Here is a 16,711-nt window from a genome sequence, read left to right as displayed (position 1 = left end):
AGGCAAAACACGGTGAAGAAAGTGCTGGGAATCGGCGATTTTCTCTGTAAACGCTTGGAATCAGCAATTTCTCTATGCAAGCTGATGTAATTTGGGGGGAGGAGCCAGAAAGCTAAAAAACGTGAATAATCGAAACCGCGAATATGGAGGGAGAAGTGTATTGAAATGTAGGAATCCTATAAACCAGGCCTTAAAAAGCACACAGGTCTCACTTTGAATTGCTTCTCGGTCTTAAACCACCTAAGACAGCCAGTGGCATAGTAAGGGAGAGGGAGGGCGTTCTGGCCCAGGCGCCGTTTTGCTACCCCTCCTCCTCCTCGCCACGCGCACACGTCTCTTACCGTCACCCGGACCTTTTTAACTTCCCCTGCGCAAGTCTGCTGTCCGAGGCGGCATCAGCGCTCTCTCTGATGTCACTTACGGGACCTGCGCCTAGGAAATGACGTTAAAGGGCGAGCCGACACCGAAGTGGGCATGCTGCTTGCGCCGGAGAAGTTCAAAAGTATGGGAAAAGGGAAGCGGGGGGGGGGAGCACGCGCGCAGCTGGGAGGTGGGGAAGAGAGTACTAGAGACGAGAGAATGGAGGGTCTTTGATTGTGCTGGTATGGCGCTTGAGTAGAGGTTGCGATTTAGTGATATTCAATATTTGGAGTTAGTTGTCTACGGTGCTTATGCTTTCAAAGAAGAGTTTTTAATTTTTTTCGGAATCCGTTATAGAATATTTCCACCCTGATGTCAGTCGGGAGGTTGTTCCAGGTCTTGGCGCCAAGATATGTGAAGAGCGAGTTGAATGCACATTTGTTTTTAACCCTTTGGGAGACGGGAGTAGCGCTTGAAGCGATTTCAGTTTTCTGGTTGACTTACACCCCCTCCCCCCTCCTGTACTCGGATGATATGATTGTGGTATACAATACGCATACTTGCATTCTGGTTCAACTTGTCATAGACGGGATACAGACCATAGAAGTCCGTCTGACATCGGCCGCATTGCCCCCAGCGCTGGAATCGCCGTCAAAGCTGACTCCAGCCTGTCCCAATCTGTCTTACCTTATATGGGGGGAAGAGTGTGGCGCAGTGGTTAAAGGTACAGCCTCAGCACCCTGAGGTTGTGGGTACACACCCACGCTGCTCCTTGTAACCCTGGGCAAGTCACTTAATCCCTCCATTACCCCAGGTACATTAGATAGATTGTGAGCCCACCAGGACAGACAAGGGAATGTGCTTGAGTACCTGAATAAATTCATGTAAACCGTTCTAAGCTCCCCTGGGAGAACCGTAGAGAAAACTGAATGAATGAATCATATTTCTCTGTTTCTACTTGATGATGCTAAAATCCAGACAACAGAGAGTAATTCTTTCTCTATCATCGGATATTTAAATAATTACATAGATAATCAAATAATTAACCAGAAATCATCTATATAATGACCGTGTTTGTGCGAATGGCTACCAGGATGGTCTTGGGGCTCAGGGATCTCACGTATGAAGAAAGGCTAAAAAAACTGCGGATGTACTCGCTGGAGGAGCGAAGAGAGAGGGGGGACATGATTGAGACCTTTAAGTATATCACGGGGCGTATAGAGATGAAAGATGATATCTTCAGTCTTACAGGGCCCTCGATAACCAGAGGACACTCGCTGAAAATCAGGGGAGGGAAATTTCAGGGTGATGCTAGAAAGTACTTCTTCACCGAAAGGGTGGTCGATCATTGGAACGAGCTGCCTCAGCAGGTGATTGAGGCCAACAGCGTGTCAGATTTTAAGAGAAAATGGGATATTCACATGGGATCAATAGGGGAGTAAAAGTCAGGGAGTGGGTCATTGGTATGGGCAGACTCGATGGGCTATAGCCCTTTTCTGCCGTCAATTTCTATGTTTCTATGTTTCTATATTTGCTGAACTCCTGTATCTAGTATGAGAGCAATTTTCAGAACTGGCTGAAGGTTCCAAAATACCAAAGCGCACATACACAGAAGCTGACATTATGTACCATGTGCCCACATACCACAGGAACATGATTCATCACCATCGTCTTGCTTTTTTTTTTAAATCTTATAATGTATTTATTACCACCTCCTCTTAAACGTCAAGCAAATTGCCATCTAGGAACTAATCTGCTCACTGCTAAAATATTCTGGGTTTCTAAATTCACAGGAGACCACGTCCAGAATAGCGTTTGGACCAAGTCAGAGCTCCATCTCAACGCTTCCTCTGTTTACACGCTGTGACTGGCACATCTCCTCATGGAAAGTTTTCACTGCTCAAGACTGGAGGCCGAGTGACAGGAAAAGAGCTTTAGATGCAGGACATAAACAGGACAGACACCTCATAAAATCTGAGTGCAACATGTCCAACAGATAATTGCTACATTACTGTTTTCATGCAATTCACATATTTAATAATACCTTTAGACTATAAAGTCAGGCACCAGGCCTGGTATAAGAGATCCCCGTCGGAGACAGTCTGATAAGATAAAGGAATCATTAGATTTAAAGAATTACGGTAAGTGCTTTTTATTTCTGCCTCAGGAATCAAATTATTATTTTATTTAGAACATTATTATCACTGCATTCAAGCTTAGCTGTTGATTCAGAAACATCCTGTCCGAGAGGATCAGGAAAGCTTTGCTATGCCACAGAGGGATCAAGCTTCTGCCCAGGGAGAGGGTAGGGGAAGGGATGCCACAGGTGTCAGGTCAAAAGCGCGCCAGGACAAAGGCGCGCCAAGACAATTGAGCGCAGCGCGGAGGCATGCGCCACTCAAAATTACTGTTTTAGGGCTACGACGGGGGGGGCACCCCCCCACTTTACTTAATAGACATTGCGCCGCATTGTGGGGGGCGTTGTGGGGGGTTGTAACCCCCCACATTTTACTGAAAACTTCACTTTTTCCATGTTTTTAGGGAAAAAGTTAAGTTTACAGTATAATGTGGAGGATTACAACCCCCCAAACCCCCCCATAACGCCGGCGCGATGTCTATTAAGTAAAGTGGGGGGGTTCCCCAACAAAAACCCCCGTCGGAGCCCCTAAAAACAGTAATTTTGAGCGGCACGTGCCTCCGCGCTGCGCTCAATTGTCTGGGCGCGCCTTTGTCTTTCGCGCCTTTGTCTATGAACCGCAAATGACAGTAAGATCCAAACAAGATTTTTTTTTTTTTTTTTTTTAATTTAAAAGGACAAGTTTCAGGACCACAGTACTTCTACAATTAGTTTACAAGGCTGGAAAGTTTCATGGGAGGGGGAGAGCGCGGGATTGCGGAGTGATCTGGGAAATTACAGACTGGTAAGACTGACTTCGGCGTCGTGCAAAATAGTGGAAACTATTCTGAAAAAATAAAATAAAATTACAGAACACATTTGAACACGGGGCAGAGTCAGCATAGGTTCAGCTAAGGGAGGTCTTGCCTCACCAATTTGCTGCATAAACATGTGGATAAAGATGAACCAATTGATGGACTGTATCTAGTTTTTGGGAAAGCTTTCGACAAAGTTCCTTAAGAGAGACTCCTGGGAAAATTAGAGTGTTCAAGTTTCAAGTTTCTGATCGAGTTTATTAGGATTTTATATACCGCCTATCAAGGTTATCTAAGCAGTTTTACAATCAGGTACTCAAGCATTTTCCCTATCTGTCCCGGTGGGCTTACAATCTATTTAACATACCTGGGGCTCTGGAAGATTAAGTGACTTGCCCAGGGTCACAAGGAGCAGCGCAGGATTTGAACCCACAACCCCAGGGTGCTAAGGCTGTAGCTTCAACCACCACGCCACACACTCCTCTATATAAGAAGAGGCAATGTTCTGTTATGGATTAGGAATTAGTTATTACACAGAAAACAGAGGGTAGGGCTAAATGGTTGTTTTTCTCAATGGATCTGTACTGGGTCCGATGCTATTTAACAAATTTATAAATGATCTGGAAATGGAAGGAGTGAGATAATTAAATTTGCATAAGAATATAAGAATAGCCTTACTGGGTCAAACCAATGGTCCATCAAGCTCAGCAGCCCGTTCTCACAGTGGCTAATCCAGGTCACTAGTACCTGGCCAAAACCCAAAGAGTAGCAACATTCCTGAACCCCCAAATAGTAACAATATTCTAGAACCCCAAAGAGTAGCAGGGTTCCGGAATCCTAAAGAGTAGCAACATTCCATGTGGAATCCTCAGAGTAGCAACATTCCATGCTACCGATCCAGGGCAAGCAGTGGCTTCCCCCATGTCTTTCTCAATAACAGACTATGGGCTTTTCCTCCATGAACTTGTCCAAACCTTTCTTAAAACCAGCTACGCTATCCGCTCTTACAACATCCTCTGGCAACGCGTTCCAAAGCTTAACTATTGGTTTTAAACTAAACTAAAACTTAACTTTATATACCGGGTCTTCAACCAGAGGAAGCTCGACATGGTTAACAATAAGTTAAAAAATAAGTTAAAATACAAAAGGATTAATTTTCAAAATGTTTAGCAAATAGAAAAGTTTTTAAAGATTTACGGAAGGAAGTTCATTCCATAATTGGGGAAATTTAAAAGCCTGAGAAAGGCTAAAATTCCTGACTCCTTGAATTCCTTTCCTAGAAGGGAGAGAAAGTTTAACTCGTTGAGTGCCTCTCACATATGAAACAAGAGGAATAAAAATACCATATAAAATTTTGAAAATAATACATAAACATTTAAGAGTATTTCCCTGTAACTTCATCGAGTGTCCCCTAGTCTTTGTAATTTTTGACAGTGTGAAAAATCGATCCGCTTGTACCCGTTCTACTCCACTCAGGATTTTGTAGACTTCAATCCTATCTCCCCTCAGCCGTCTCTTTTCCAAGCTGAAGAGCCCTAACCGTTTTAGTCTTTCCTCATACGAGAGGAATTCCATCCTCTTTATCATCTTGGTCGCTCTTCTTTGAACCTTTTTTAGCGCCACTATATCTTTCTTGAGATAAGGAGACCAGAATTGAACGCAGTACTCTAAATGAGGTCGCACCATGGAGCGATACAGGGACATTATGACATTCTTAGTCTTGTTAACCATCCCTCTTTTAATAATTCCCAGCATCCTGGTTGCTTTTTTGTCCGCCACCACACATTGGGCGGAAGGTTTCATTGTATTGTCTAAAATGACACCCAGATCCTTTTCTTGGGTGGACCCTAGCATCTGGTAACTCACTCATCGTTCCAATTTCCAGATCATCTATAAATAAGTTAAATAGCACCGGTCCCAGTACAGACCCCTGCGGCACTCCACTGTTTACTCTCTTCCAGATGACACAACTATTCAAAATTATCAAAACACGAGGAATGTGACAAAACTGCAGAAAGACTTTAGGAAATTGGAAGACTGAGCATCTAAATGGCAGATGAAATTGAATGTGGACAAATGCAAAGTGATGCACGTCACAAAGAATATTCTTAAATCAGTGTTACCTTATGCTAGGGTCCACCTTAGGAGCCAGCACAAAGAAAAAAGATTTGGGTGTCATTGTAGACACTACGCTGAAATCCTCTGTCCAGCGTGTGACTGCGGCAAAACAAAACAAAAAAGCAAACAGGATGCTAGGAATCATTAGGAGAGGGATGGCCAATATAACCATATTATTATAATGACTCTGTATTGCTCCATGGTGCGACCTCACCTTGAGTTTCGCACACAGTTCTGGTCGCCGTTTCTCAAAAAAGATATAGCAGAATTAGAAAAGGTATTTAATAAAATTTGGAGCCCATTGACTAAATTTGTAAAAACATAATAATGTATTTTCATCATATCTCTTCTTTTCTTTGGTTTATTTATCTTTACACATCCAGGGGGATAAGGGGTTGGAGGAAGGGGAATAAATATTGATAGTGATATTTGGGTAACTTTATTCTTTATTTGTATTGTATATTAGGATATATTATGATATTATATGCAGGAAAATGAAATTATTGAATGATATTTATGTTACCTGTATAGATAATAGTGGAATATGTGGAATATCTTTTGTTCTTTCATTTATATGACACTGTTTTTGATTAAAAATCAATAAAGAATTTAAAAAAAAAAAAAGGTTCAAAGAAGAGCGATCATGATGATAAAGGGGATGGAACTCCTCTCGTACGAGAAAGAACTAAAGAGGTTGGGGCTCTTCAGCTTGAAAAAGAGATGACCGAGGGGGGGGATATGATCGAAGTCTACAAAATCCTGAATGGTGCAGAATGGATAAGAATGAATCGACTTTTCGCCCTTTCAAAAAGTACAAAAACCAGGAGATAATGAAATAACATGGAATGCTTTTAAGACAACCAGGAGGAAATATTTTTTCAGTCAAAGAATAGTTAAACTTTAGAACTCATTGCCAGAGGATAGGGTAACATCAGGTAGTGTAGCCGGGTTTAAGCAAGGTTTAGACAATTTCCTGGAGGAGAAGTCCACAGCCTTATCGAGACAGACATGGGGGAAACCACTGCTTGACCTGGAATTGGTACCATGGAATGTTGCTACTCTTTGGGGTTCTAGAATGTTGGTACTATTTAGGGTTCTAGAATGTTGCTACTCTTTGGGGTTCTAGAATGTTGGTACTATTTGGGGTTCTAGAATGTTGCTACTCTTTGGGGTTCTAGAATGTTGGTACTATTTAGGGTTCTAGAATGTTGGTACTATGTGGGTTTCTGCCAGGTACTTGTGACCTGGATTGGCCACTGTAGGAAACAGGAAACTGAGCTAGATGGACCATTGGTCTGACCCAGTTTGGATATTTTTATGTTCTAATTTGCAGAGCAGATAGAATTTTCCACGCAGCTTTCCTCATGACTTCAAAAAGTCGGCCAACCCAGCACGATGTCCCCAGCTTATGACTACCTAAATTATTGAGAACTGCACGTTTGGTATATATTGGCTTAGCTTCTGGAGGGAGGGGGGGAGGGACTGGGGAGGGAGGAGTTGTTTAGAGATAATTATGTTCTGCCTCTTACATCAGAGGTTCTTAATCTTTTTAATGGATCAATAAAACCCTTTACCTCCATCCTAAGCAATATGTCCACTAGTGACTACCGACAACTACACGTAAGCCACCAACAGTGCTGACTAATAGATCTTTAAGATCCGAAAATCAAAAACAATTAATTCCAATGGGGCGGGGAAATTATGCAGACACAAGAGCGATGACTTTCTGTATTGCTGGTGTCAAAATGTGGAATGGTCTGGTGGGCCAAACTCAGCTCTTTGTTACTGCGTTTTGGTGATTTATAAGTCGGCTTTTGAAGAAAAGAATCTACTTAACCACGTTTGCTGTATTGCAGTCTTGTCATTTACTAGTCGAAGTGAAGAAATTGAAGATTTTATGATACATAAGAACATAAGTATTGCCCCTGTCGGGTCAGACCAGAGGTCCATCGTGCCCGGCAGTCCGCTCACGCGGCGGCCCCTCAGGTCCATGACCTGATAGTGTTCATACCCTAAAACTCCCATACGCTTTTCGCGTAATGTCCTGTAGAGTTACCCTCTATCTGTGCCCTGCAATCCCCTTCGCTTCCAGGAAGTCATCCAGTCCCTTTTTGAAACCCAGTATTGTACTCTGTCCTATTACCTCATTTGGAAGCGCGTTCCAGGTGTCCACCACCCTCTGAGTGAAGAAATAATAATAAAATAATAACTTTATTTTTGTATACCGCCATACCCAGAAGAGTTCTAGGCGGTTCACATTGGTTAGAACAAATTACAAGAGGTTACATGCCAAATTGATCATAGAGTTGCGAATAGCAAGGAGGAAAGAAGGGAGGGGGAGGAGGGAGAGGGGGGGCGAAGTTTCGGGAGGAGGAGGATTGAAGAAGGGGCATTAAGGGTCTTTAAGGGTCTTGGTCTCGGAATAGGTGGGTTTTAAGTGTTTTTCTGAAGTCGAGGTAGTTGTGGGCTTTGAGGACCAATTGGGCCAGCCAGAACTTCCTTGCATTCATTTTGAATCTGTCCCCTCTCAGTTTCTCTGAGTGACCTCTTGTTTTTGTTGTCCCCGCTAGTCTGAAGAATCTGTCCCTCTCCACCGTCTCTATGCCTTTCATGATTTTATACGTCTGTATCATGTCTCCTCTCAGTCTCCGCTTTTCCAGGGTAAAGAGCCCCAGTTTGTCTAACCTTTCGGCATATGAAAGGTTCTCCGTTGCTCTCCTCTGGACCCTCTCAAGCATCGCCATGTCTTTCTTAAGGTACGGTGACCAGTATTGGACGCAGTATTCCAGATGTGGTCGCACCATTGCTCGATACAATGGCAGGATAACTTCCTTCGTTCTGGTGGTGATACCTTTTTTGATAATGCCCAACATTCTGTGCGCTTTCTTCGAGGCCGCTGCACCTATGAGCGGTTTCTTTTCATCTTATGTGTTTTAATTGATGTGAACCGTATTAAAAAAATTTAAAATAAATAGATGTAGTATATGACTAACTAATAACCATCCTAATAACTTGTCTTCACTTTGGGCTCCTTTTACAAAGCCGCGCTAGTGGGGTTAACGCGTGGGATTTTTCATCACGCGCTAACCCCCGCGCTGGCCAAAAACTACCGCCTGCTCAAGAGGCGGCGGTAGCGGCTAGCGCATCCGGCGGTTTAGCGTGCGCATTTAAGCGCGTTAAACTGTTAGCGTGCCTTTGTAAAAGGAGCCCTTTGTCTAGACCAGGGGTCTCAAAGTCCCTCCTTGAGGGCCGCAATCCAGTCGGGTTTTCAGGATTTCCCCAATGAATATGCATGAGATCTATGTGCATGCACTGCTTTCAATGCATATTCGTTGGGGAAATCCTGAAAACCCGACTGGATTGCGGCTCTCAAGGAGGGATTTTGAGATCCCTGGTCTAGAAGTTTTCGTAAATGGCCTAAGATTTCAAGACACTTCTCGGCACCCCATCTGATCTCTTTCTGCAGCCCTCGGGGGCGGGAGCCACTGATTAAGAACCCAGTTTTTTCTTTTGCGTGCTTGGGTTCCTAATCCAGGGGAGGGGACAAGCCACAGGACAGGAAGCGATAAGCAGCACCTCTGAGTGAGCTAAAAAATCAAAAAGAATCATACAGTCATTCGGAGGGGTGGGCCGTGCCTCCAGTAAAATTTTTCTAGAAAGCATTAGCCACTCAAGAGGTTGGGGGTAGGGCAGGAGATTGCTTTGCTTTGGCCTCTCCACCCAAAACTGTGTTCCGCTGCTCCTGTAATGGTTAAATACACTTCCCCCTCCGTATTCGCGGTGGTTAGGGGCAGAGCCAGCCCGCGAATATTAAAAAACCTCGAATAATATTCGGGCCGGTTCTGCCCCTAACCCCCACTTCCCCCGGCTATTTTAAGCCCTGAAAGCCCCCCCCTTTAAGCCTTACCTGGTGGTCTAACGGGTTTTCAGGGCAGGAGCGATCTTCCCACGCTCCTGCCCTGTGCAGATCGCTCACAGGAAATGGCTACCTTGAGCTCCTGTACTCTCTCGAGCTATCCAGGAGCGTGGGAACATGGCTCCTGCCCCGAAAACCCGCTAGACCACCAGGTAAGGCTTAAGGGGGGGGCTTACAGGGCTTAAAATAGCCCGAAAAATGAAAGTGATTGTTTTTTGTTTAAAACTGCGAATAAGCGCATCCGTAGATACGGAATTCGCGAATATGGAGGGGGAAGTGTAATCATAGTGATTCAAATATAGAATGTTGCCTTTTCAGGACAGAGGAATATGTTGGTTAGAGTTTTCTGTTCACGAGAAGGATTTCAGAGGGCTGCAGTGGCATAGCGAGGGCACCCCTCCCCTGCCACATGCACCCCTTCCCTCTTTTAAAACTTCCCCAGCACAAGCGGGATCACCAGCTTGCTGCCCACGTCGGCTCTTCCTCGGATGCCACTTCCTAGGTGCGAGAGCCGGAAGTGACGTCAGAGGGAGAGCCAACGCTGGTGATAAATTGCCCAATTAACGTTTATAATTATGCATAATGAGCCTAGTGATGTGCTAGTGAAAATCTACACACAGATTTGAAATCGGCATGAAAAAATACTATCAAACCTGCCCAACATTAACTCTGATGAAAATGATGTGCTGGCCCGTGTAATCGGCACCAATGTTTGCAATGCAAAGCTGCCCATCGACGCGACCAGGGAAAGAAAGAAATCAAAAGTCTCCAAATGCCCAAGACCGAGGTCAAGCCAGTCAAGTCACTTAAGAACATAAGAACATAAGCAGTGCCTCTGCCGGGTCAGACCACAGGTCCATCCCGCCCAGCAGTCCGCTCACGCGGCGGCCCAAACAGGTCACGACCTGTCTGTATCACCAGAAGGGGCTCCCTTGCCACCTTGGTTTCTCATTTAAGTCCTGTCTTCCTATCGAAGTCCTAACCCTCCGGTCTTGCACATGCACGACCTGGTTTGGTTTCTATACTCATTACCTGGTTAGCTTTCTATACTTGTTACATCCCAGCTCCTCCCTCAGTATCCCATGATCCCTTTATCCTTCAGGAATCCGTCCAATCCCTGTTTGAATCCCTGTACCGTACTCTGCCTGATCACTTCCTCCGGTAGCGCATTCCAAGTGTCCACGACCCTTGCCGGTTTTACTCCCCCCATTCGCTGTTTCTCCTTGACATTTTGGAAGAATTCTTGGAATGGTGTGAGAAGCGCATTCAGAGGCGGGCGTGGGGAGGAAAGTCTCCGTTTAGATCACCCCAGTCCTCAGGGGGCCACCAACGAGTTAAGTTTCAAGTTTATTAGGTTTTTATATGCCGCCTATCAAGGTTGTCTAAGCGGTTGTACAATCAGGTACTAAAGCATTTTCCCTATTTGTCCCTCTCAATCTATCTAATGTAATAATAGTAATTTATTTTTCATATACCGCCATACCTAAAAGGTTCTAAGCGGTTCACAACAAAAAGGTAATACAAACAATGCAAGTAAAATACCATCAAGTTAAAACATGCCATACAGAGAAAATGCATCAAATTAAGATAAGGAAGAACCTGTTAAAAATTAAGAGAGAATGCATTAAGATACCAACCTGTCAAATAGTTGGGTCTTTAACAATTTTCTAAAATCAAAATTGTTAAAGACACAACGGAGGGTTTAAGGGCTCCTTTTATCAAGCCGCACGCGCGCTAAACCGCGGGACGTGCTAGCCACTACCGCCTCCTCTTGAGCAGGCGGTAGTTTTTGGCCAGCGCGGGGGTTAACGCTTGATGAAAAGTCGCGCGCGTTAGCCCCGCTTGCGCAGCTTGATAAAAGGAGCCCTAAGGATATCCTTAATGAATATGCATGAGAGGAATCTGAATGCCATTAGGGATAGCCAACAATCTGACCCATTGGCGGCCCTGGAGAACTCGGAGTGAAGACCAATTTTGCAGGAGACTGCATTAAAAAAAAAAAAAAAAAATTAGACCAATCTCAGGCATGTTAACGCAAGTGGAGCTCTGCTCGGAATTACCAGGGACAGATCATTAACTTGAAGAAATGAAGTACTCACTACCCAATTCAAGAGTGTAAGCAGTGGTGCAAATAAGGGGGAGATGGGGGGGGGGGGGAGTCTGCACCGGGTGCTGCCTTGATGGGGGTGCCAGCACCTTCCTCCTCTCCACCCCACCCCCACTCCTTCCCCAACCGTGTGCGTGCACAACTCCAACCTGCGGCTCGCACCAGCGTCGGCTCTCCCTCGGATGTCACTTCTGGGTCCCGCAACTAGAAAGTGACATCAGAGGGCGATCCGACGCGGGCAGCAAGTGAGCGACGCTGCTCACGCCGGGAAAGTGAAAGAGGAAGGGGCACGCTTGCAGGGGGGAGAGGGGCGCCTCTCGCCCTTGCTACGACACCCGGTGCAAGAAGGACCTCACTAACTGCAGCCTATCTTCCTATCTTCTGGCGGTCCTCGCACACAAGACACACCCGTCAACCAGGTTCTCACAATATTCACAATCGAGATCTGCGCACAAGGAAGGCAGTAAATGCAAATCGCTCTCATGCATATTTATTGTGGATATCCCAAAAAACCTGACCAGTTAGGTGGGTCCCAAAAAATGGGTTGAGAGCCCCTATTCTAACGTGTCGGCACTGTAAGATATATAGCAGGTACCATGTGGCTGAACTCCAGAAGCTAGACGAAATAGCAAGGAGATTAACCCCAAAGTCACCGACATCCCTTACTTATACAATAGCCATTTCATCGATCAATCCACAACACACCAGAGGTATATATCAGGCATGTTTAAGGGGGAAGGGGTAAAATGCGGACCTCGCAGATCTAAAAATCCGAGGTCCGTGCCACTTGTAGTTTCTGGCTCTGACGGATCCGTCTCAGCATAGGGAGGGAAAAGTATTAGGATCGGTCAGCACTCTGTCAGAGCCAGAGACTGGTGCTGGAGCGGCTCTGAAACGGATCCTTTAAACCGGTTTCCTGGTAAAAGAGAGCGAGAGGCGGTTGTGCTTGCTATATCCCTATGCCACCCTGCCAGCAGGGGTCCGCTTAAACCTGACTTTCTTTCTGGGCGCTGTCCATTCTCATTCGTGCTTGTTTTCAGTAGATTTAAAAATCCGAGGTCCGCGCCACTTTTAGTCTCTGGCTCTGACAGACCTCGAGGAGCCAGAAACTACAAGTGGCACGGACCTCAGATTTTAGATCCGCGAGGTCCGTCAGGTCCACGTTTTACCCCTTCCCCATGTTTAAGGACTAGTGGTAAAGCAGGCTGCCAACAGGGTTGCCATGGGTGATGCCATGCCTTTTTGTGTCTTCAAAATGTAATCAAAATCCCTCTTGAAGCACTTGCTAGCCATATAACGAGAAGCCTCGACAGGACCCAGGTGAAAACACCTGTCTAGGAGAGCCATGCGAGGGACAATGCCCAGGAGCACAAGCGTGTGAATCAAGTGCTTTTGATGGTGAGACGCTTGTGCAAAGGGCACTAAGGTGCACGGATCTCAGCAGCTCTCCAAGGAAGGCCCTGCCCCTCTCCCTCCTACAAATTCAGGTCAAGTTACCCCCCCCCCCCCCCCGGGAACTTCACTCCATCCTACAGCAATAGTGAAAGGACGTGTGACCTCACGAGTGCAACCCACAGAAGCCAGGAGGGATGCAGGTGACTTACCTCGCAGGCAGCTCCCGCCCTTCACTTCCAGCTCAGCAGCCCCGGCTCCCAGTCCAGCCCACCGCAACTCCCGGGAAGCAGAGGCGCCCGGCTGGGGCAGCAACAGCCGCTCTTCCCGGGAGATCGGCTCCAAGTGCCCGGTCCGGAGAGACGTCCAGCGGCGGCGGCAGCTCCGATCGTGGCGAGAGGTACCGGGGTCCGGGAGCCCCGGGTCGGCGCAAAGTGACAGCAGCTCCCCCGCTCCCCACACGCTCGGCGAAGGACTGACACGAAGCCCCGCCCCCTGCCGCTAAGTGAACGAGTGCCCGAGAGGGGGAGGAGTCAGACGGAGCGCGATCCGCCCCCCTGTCCTGCCTAGAACCGCAGAGATCGGGCATCTGACACGCCCCCCCCCGGCGCGAGGCCACAGAAAGGGCGGGGTTTTAGGCGAATCTGACACACCCCCAAGCATGACGCCACAAAGCGAAGCGGGGCAGAAGGGGACGCGCGAAACTACAGGCTGAGATCGAGCAGGGGAGGAGTTTGAAGGGATGGGACACGCCCCCCGGCGCGAGACCACAGAAAGGGCGGGATTTTACGCGAATCTGACACCCCCCCAAACATGACGCCACAAAGCGAAGCGGGGCAGAAGGGGACGCGCGAAACTACAGGCTGAGATCGAGCAGGGGAGGAGTTTGAAGGGATGGGACACGCCCCCCCCGGCGCGAGGCCGCAGAAAGGGCGGGGTTTTACGCGCATCTGACACGCCCCCAGCACCAACCACAGCGCGGAGGGGGACGGAGTTATGACAGCCAAAGGGGAGGAGTTGGACGGAATATGACCCCTCCCCCAAACACAAAGCTAAAGGGAGGGGGCTTGATGATGAAGACCTGACTCCGCCTCCGGTTCCTCCCACACCCCGCCCCTTTCCCCACCCCCACCTTCATTTTTTTGGTCCCTTTCATTTGCAGAGAATGTGTGTCAAAGTCGGTCCTCGAGGGCCGCCATCCAGTGGGGTTTTCAGGATTTCCCCAATGAATATGCATGAGATCTATTAACATACAATGGAAGCAGTGCATGCAAATAGATCTCATGCATATTCATTGGGGAAAATCCTGAAAACCCCACTGGATGGCAGCCCTGGAGGAGGGAGTTTGACACCCCTGATCTACTGAAATGATTAGCCATAGGAATATTGTGTTGTTATTTCATGGATAAGGAAGTTTTGATGTTCAGGGATTTCCTGAGAAACAGAAAATATTTTTTTCGCTATAGCAGCTTTTAAATGATGGGATTATATCGATGCTACTGGTGGGTGTTAGTTGAATTTGGTGGTGGGATTGTAAATGTTGCTATGTCATTTTTTTGTTTGTATTTTGTAAAGCTTAAGGGCTCCTTTTACTGAGCCGCGTTAGAGCTTTAACGCGCGGAATAGCACGCACTAGACCTGTTAGTTCTAGCCGCGTAGCACGGGTTTAGCGTGCGCTAAAAACGCTAACGCAGCTTAGTAAAAGGAGCCCTAAGTTTAAGCAGGTTAGAAATCTTTTAAATACATATTAGAATCGGTCCCAGCTCCATCCATATCTTTTCCCTTTCCTCCAAGGCCATTCTTCCATCCCCTTATTCCGCCCTCATTCTTTATCCTTTCTCCTGTACCCCACCCCAGGACTAATATCTCTCTCTCTTCTCCCTTGCCCCCTTCCCATGCTACTGCATCTCTCTCCCCCTCCCCGAATCCATCTTTCTCAGTCTCCTCCCCCCATCTGCCTTTCTCTCCCTCTTTACCCTCTATTCCCCCAAAGCTCCTCGTGGTAGCATCTCTCCTTGCCCCCTAGTGGATCACGGTCTTTTGTTAAGCTTTTTACAAGAAATGGGCTTAACAGGAGTAGTGTGGGACTGGTTTTCAGCATTTCTTTGAGGGCGTATTTTTAAAGTAGTCACTGAGGGACCAATGTCTCAGGTTAGATTGTGGGGTACCGCAAGGGTCAGCCTTATTGCCAGTTCTATTTCATATTTTTCTGAGCCCTTTGGCAAGATGAATCCAGGAACTGGGAATCAGTACATATATTCATGCTGATGACATCTTATTAGTCTATACCAGGGGTGTCAAAGTCCCTCCTCGAGGGCCGCAATCCAGTCAGGCTTTCAGGATTTCCCCAATGAATATGCATGAGATCTATTTGCATGCACTGCTTTCATTGTATGCTAATAGATCTCATGCATATTCATTGGGGAAATCCTGAAAACCCAACTGAATTGCAGCCCTCGAGGAGGGACTTTGACACCCCTGTGCTACACTCAGTTTATGCCAGGGATCTCAAAGTCCCTCCTGGAGGTCCGCAACCAGTCGGGTTTTCAGGATTTTCCCAATGAATATGCATTGAAAGCAGTGCATGCACATAGATCTCAAGCATATTCATTGGGGAAATCCTTAAAACCCAACTGGATTGCGGCCTTCGAGGAGGGACTTTGACACCCCTGGTCTATAGATTATCACCTGCTACATTAGATTTAGGTCCTTTTTTGGCTGGCTTAAACAGAATAGAAGAATGGCTAAATGTAGAGAATGACACGGTGGTAGTTACCCGCGGGTAGCTGCGGGTAACCCGCCGAAACGGTGAAGAGGAGGAGTGCTCACTATAGGGACAAAGCCATCCACCGCCCTGTGGAGCGGTGAATGGCCTTGTCTCCACAGTTAAGGGAGGGAAGGCATGCGGTCACCAATCGCGCACAGCCCCCTCCCTACCTCTGGCCAAATCTATCTCCTTCCCTTTACCGTTGTGGCGCTTTAGAAAATACACTGAAGCCGGCGAAGCCTGCCTGTGCCGCCCTGCAGTCGCTGTGTGTGGGCGGAAGCTTCTCCTCTGACGCAACTTCCGGTTGGAGGGAGGGAGATAGATTTGGCCGGAGGGAGGGAAGGGGCCACGCAAGTGATCAGTGACCGCGCACCTTCCCTCCCTTAAGTTTCTTTATGCCGCGAAGGTAAGAGGGAGGGAGATTCTCAGGCTGCTGAAGGGTGGTGAGGTGGCGAGAGGGAAGGGTGGATGCTGCGGGGACAGGGCGGTGAAGGGGACGGTGGGGACAGGGCAGTGAAGGGGATGGTGGTCCGTGACGGGGCAGTGACAGGGACAGCGGGGACGGGCCGTGAAGGGAACGGTGGATTCGGGGACAGGACGGTGAAGGGGACGGTGGTCCGTGACGGGGACAGATTTTTTTTCCCCGTGTCATTCTCTAGCTAAATGAACATAAATTGGGTCTAAATATGTCAGCAAGTTGTATCACAGGAGATAAAGCAACACCTCATCTAGATCTCTCTTTAAAGAATTCTAGTATAAAACTAGATATTTGGGGATTATAATTGACTATCATTTAAATTTTCAAGGGCAGGTTTCAACCGTGGTTGCTAAAGGTTTGGGGGCATTAAGACAGCGTAGAGCCATTCGAGATTTCCTGGATGAGAAATCACTGCGCACATTAATTCATGCCTTTGTATTATCAAAGTGAGATTATGGTAATTTCTTTTTTTACAGCGCAAGCTACGCGAAACACTACCGCCTGCTCAAGAGGAGGCGGTAGCGGCTAGCGCGCGGCCTTTAAGCGTGCGCTATTCCACGCGTTAAGGCCCTAGCGCACCTTTGTAAAAGGAGCCCTTAGTATAAGCAGGCATTGGGTCGGGACGGTCGAAGCGCTTACAAC

The 16,711-nt window shown here is 47.1% G+C and overlaps 1 protein-coding gene across 1 annotated transcript in view; it reads right to left on the bottom strand.

The window, feature by feature from the left end:
• The window catches only part of GDPD5 (glycerophosphodiester phosphodiesterase domain containing 5), a 358,608-nt gene extending 345,320 nt beyond the window's left edge, over window positions 1–13,288 (bottom strand). The window contains exon 1 of the mRNA XM_033950424.1: window positions 13,037–13,288. The gene's annotated coding sequence lies outside the window, so the exon portion shown is untranslated. The remainder of the gene's footprint in view (window positions 1–13,036) is intronic.
• Between the last annotated feature and the right edge of the window lie 3,423 nt (window positions 13,289–16,711).

Source organism: Geotrypetes seraphini, chromosome 6 (assembly GCF_902459505.1).
Source record: "Geotrypetes seraphini chromosome 6, aGeoSer1.1, whole genome shotgun sequence".
Classification (NCBI taxonomy): domain Eukaryota; kingdom Metazoa; phylum Chordata; class Amphibia; order Gymnophiona; family Dermophiidae; genus Geotrypetes; species Geotrypetes seraphini.
This window is presented reverse-complemented; position numbering and strand designations above follow the sequence as displayed.